This window comes from Syzygium oleosum, unplaced genomic scaffold (genome assembly GCF_021117445.2).
Source record: "Syzygium oleosum isolate NSW1041296 unplaced genomic scaffold, Sole_v2.1 Sole_v2.56, whole genome shotgun sequence".
Lineage (NCBI taxonomy): Eukaryota > Viridiplantae > Streptophyta > Magnoliopsida > Myrtales > Myrtaceae > Syzygium > Syzygium oleosum.
In genome coordinates this window covers 759,156-762,486 of record NW_026607540.1, presented here as the reverse complement: position 1 = coordinate 762,486, position 3,331 = coordinate 759,156, and positions in this window count along the sequence as shown.

The following is a 3,331-nucleotide window of genomic DNA, read 5'->3' as shown; positions in this document are numbered from 1 at the left end:
CCACACCACTACAAGCCTTCGTGTTTACGATTTCCTCAGTTCAAGTTCCAAACAGGGTTGAAGAAGCCATGAAGGATCCGAAATGGCTTCAAGTGATGGAGGTAGAGATGGAGGCGTTGGAGAAAAATCGAACTTGGAAACTTGTGGAACTACCAAAGGATAAAAAGCCGGTTGGATGTAGGTGGGTGTTCACAGTCAAACATAAGGCAGACGGCACTATTGAGAGGTATAAGGCGCGACTGGTAGCTAAAGGGTATACACAGACTTATGGGGTGGATTATCAGGAAACATTCTCTCCAGTTGCAAAGTTAGACACTATAAGAGTGTTGTTATCTTTGGTTGCAAACTTGGACTGGCCTTTGCATCAATTTGATGTGAAGAATGCATTTCTTCATGGAGATTTAGAGGAGGAGATCTATATGGAGCTTCCACCTGGATACAGATGCGCAGATAAGCCGAACATGGTCTGTAAGCTGGAAAGATCATTGTATGGGTTGAAGCAGTCCCCTCGTGCATGGTTTGGTCGCTTTAGCTCAGCTATGAAACGGTATGGATACTCCCAAAGTAACTCAGATCATACTTTGTTCTTAAAAGGTGCTCAAGGAAGAATGACAGCTCTTATCATATATGTAGACGACATGATTATTACAGGCAATGATAGTGCAGAGATTATGAGACTGCAGGGATTATTATCAAGCGAGTTTGAGATGAAGAACTTGGGAGGTTTGAAATATTTCCTGGGAATCGAGGTTGCTAGGTCGAAGGAAGGGATTTACTTGTCTCAGCGAAGTATGTTCTTGATCTTTTGACCGAAGTTGGCATGCTAGATTGCAAGCCTGCAGACACTCCTATGGTACAAAACTGTAAGCTTGGAGAGTACCCTGATCAAACGCCTACTAATAAAGAGAAATACCAAAGGTTAGTAGGTCGATTGATTTACTTATCACATACACGTCCTGATATTGCTCATGCAGTAAGTGTGGTGAGTCAGTTCATGCATACACCTAGTGAGGATCATATGAGTGCTGTGTGGCGCATAATTCGATATTTGAAGTCAGCCCCAGGAAAGGGGTTGCTATTTGCAAAGAATGGCCACCTTGAAATAGAAGGTTACACAGATGCAGATTGGGCTGGAAGTGTGACAGACAGGAGGTCTACATCAGGGTATCTTACATTTGTGGGAGGCAACCTTGTTACGTGGAGAAGTAAGAAACAAAAGGTTGTAGCTCGGTCTAGTGCAGAAGCTGAATTCAGAGGTGTAGCAAAGGGGTTATGCGAACTTCTATGGCTTCGAAAGCTGCTAACTGAGCTCGGGTATCCACCAGGTTTGGAAATCAAATTGTTTTGTGATAATAAAGCAGCCATAAATATTGCTCATAATCCAGTTCAGCATGATAGAACCAAACATGTGGAGATTGACAGACATTTCATCAAAGAGAATTTGGAGGCAAAAGTGATCCAGTTACCATTTGTCAAGTCCGAAGACCGGTTAGCGATATATTGACAAAGGCTCACTCAAGTAGAGAATTTCATTGCTCACTTATCAAGTTGGGTATCAAAGACATCTTTGCACCTACTTGAGGGGGAGTGTGGTCGTGAGCTATTTTAGCCTATTTGTTAGGCTTTTTTATTGTATAGATTTCTTCCTAGTATAGAATCCTTCCTATTGTATATCTCCTAATTAGGGTTGACATATGTCCTATATATACATTGTAAATGTACAGAAAACAGATTATTGAATAGAAAAAGGAGAGTCTTTTCCTACATCCGCGACCCAGCTCCTCCGACGCTCTGACTTTCTGCAGACCCGACTATGATCTCTGTTCAGTGGCCTCTGCTCCGCGCTTTGTTGGAAACGATCGAGACACCTCCTCCGGTGTGGCCTTGACCATTGTTTGGCCACATCCGGGGGCGCGGCGAGCCATGGTTGACCACCACAGTCGCCACCGATGCCCCGCCTTTAGATCTGAGTCGAGTATTTTATCAAACACCCGGCGGGCGCCGACGGGACAAGCAAGACATGGCCGATTAGGGTTCAAATCGATGCCGACAAAAACACGGACAAGGCAAAGACACACCAAGTTGACTGAGGAAGGCCCGCCGATGCTCGAAACCGAGTGCAAGCGAGCATTGGCGAGTCTCGACCTCGTTCAGCCGAGACAAGGAAAACAGGGCAACGACAGGGGACTTGCGGCGACGGCTTGGAGGCGAGGTCCGGTGGCCGTTGGTCACGGCGCAGGTGCTGCATTCGCCGGAGGAGCTCGCTCCCTTCTTCTCGGTCTCTCTCGGTCCATCCTTGTCTCCCTGTCTCTCTCTCGGTCCTTCCAAGAACCGAACCCCTCCTGTTTTTCTCCTTTGGCCCCTGTCCTTAAAGTCGTCCATTTAAGGCTCTGCACCGGCCTACCCTCCTTCCTTGACTTTGGTGGCCATTTTTTTGTGCGGCGGAGCGGGTTATCCACTTTTGTCGCAGGCGGCGGTCGACCGCAAGGGGGGAAGGAAGGAGGAGAGAGGGGAGTAGCCGGGCCAAGGAAGGAGGAAGGGAGGGAGCAGGCTGGGCCGGGCCCAGCTCGCGCGTAAGGAGAAGAGAAGGAAAAAGCAGGCTGGGCCCGCGGGGGGAAGAAAGGTGAGGGCCGGGTCGACCCGGCCCGATCCAATTTTTTTATTAATTTTTTTAAAAATAAAAAATAGATATGCTCTAATAGACCCTATTAATGCAAATGCACCTAATGTCTATATGCAATGCAATTAAATAAATTTTTTTTATTTTAGGAATTAAAGATATTAACCCTTAATTTTTTGCATAATTAATTTTGAAAAAATTAAATTAAAAATAGGTGCCAACAATGTGACGTGACAGACATTCTTAAACATTGAAAGTCTCACATTCATTTAAATTAAAATTGCAATTGCACCTTGCTCAGTACATTGATATGGTAAGCCACACTTTGTTGGCTGTTAAACGCGACCAACTTATTTAAAGGATTGCTTATACTCTACCGCATCAGTTAATGCACCGATTTCTTTTGCAAAAGTAAAATTACCTAGCATTCGTGTATTGTAAACTAGTCTTGTTGTAGTCCTCCTGGGTTTGACTTTAATAACGAGCTTTTATTTGTAAAGAGAGAGAGAGAGGAAGCAGCTTAGGTTTTTGTCCATGAGGCTCTAAAACCAAGTTAGATTATAAGCAACTACTCAAGAGGATTTTACAATTCATGCTTCTAAAACCACGTTAGATTTCTCCTTCGTCAGCTTCTTCGTGGGGAAGTGCTTCTATACCGATTTAGACATAACCGCGCGATGCATTATGCTCAACTGGGAGTTGAGCGTGGAA